Genomic DNA, 1,173 nt, shown 5'->3' with positions numbered 1-1,173 from the left:
AAAGCTAACCCTAAGCATAACCCTAACCCTATTGCTAATGCTAACCCTATCAATTAACCTAAACCTAACCTAAACCCTAAACAAAGACTATCATTACCCTAACTCTAACCCTAATGCTAATTCTAGCCCAAAACCTAAGTCCTAACTTAAAACCTTAACCTTGACCCTCAACTTAAAATTTCCCCTGGTATAAACCAGACCCTTACCATCAGCCTACCCTTACACTAGATGGAGATCTAAAACTGACCCTAAAATTATCTTTAACCATAACCCTAGACCTGATATTAGTCCTAGACCTATTCCTAACCTAAACCTAAAACAACCACTAGCCCTTATCCTAGACTTAAACCTAGCCTTAATCATAACTCTAACTCTATGCATAGCCCTATCTCTACTCTAACCCTAACTCTACCTCTAAACCTAATTATAATGCCATCCCTTATCCTAAACATAAACGTAACAGTAACTCTATGACTAGGCCTAAACTGAACACTAACTGTTCCCCTACTCATGGCCTTAACTTAACCCTTATCAAAACACTAACCCTAATCCTACCCCTAAGACAAACTCTAACTCTCACACTAGCCCTATTCCTAGGTCAAACCCTATCCCTTACTGTAACACTGCACTTAGCCATAACCCTTGCCCTATCCTTAGTCCTAGCCTAACCCTAGATCTAAGCCTAACTCTACATATAACCCTAACCATAAGCCTAAGCCTAACACTAACACTAGACCTAACCCTAATACTCATCATAAAACTAGTGCTAACCCTAACCCTGGAAATAAAACAAAACCGAGCAAAAGACCTAACCCTAAACCTTAACTTAAAACAAACCCTAAATTACACTTAGAAAAAACCCTATCCCTAATTCAAGTCCTCACTCTAAACTTAAAACTAACCGTGACCCTGACTTACACCCTAACACTCACCCTAGCTCTAAAACACCACTCTAACCTTAAACCTAACCCTAAGAGTAAACCTGGCCCTAATTTCAGTCCTAAACCTAAAACTAACCCTGTCCCTGACCCCTCTCCTAACAATAACCCTAGCTCCAAATTCATCCTAACCTTAAGCCTAACCATAAACACTAATCTTAAACACTAACCCTAAATCTAACTAAATTGTAATCCTGATTCTTACATTATTTGTTGCCGTAACCCTAGCCCTAAC

The sequence above is a fragment of the Marmota monax genome, unplaced genomic scaffold (assembly GCF_021218885.2).
Source record: "Marmota monax isolate L192 unplaced genomic scaffold, Marmota_monax_Labrador192_F-V1.1 WCK01_AAM20220418_F8-fsc00257, whole genome shotgun sequence".
In the NCBI taxonomy this organism is placed as follows: domain Eukaryota; kingdom Metazoa; phylum Chordata; class Mammalia; order Rodentia; family Sciuridae; genus Marmota; species Marmota monax.
Note: the sequence above shows the minus strand (reverse complement) of the source record.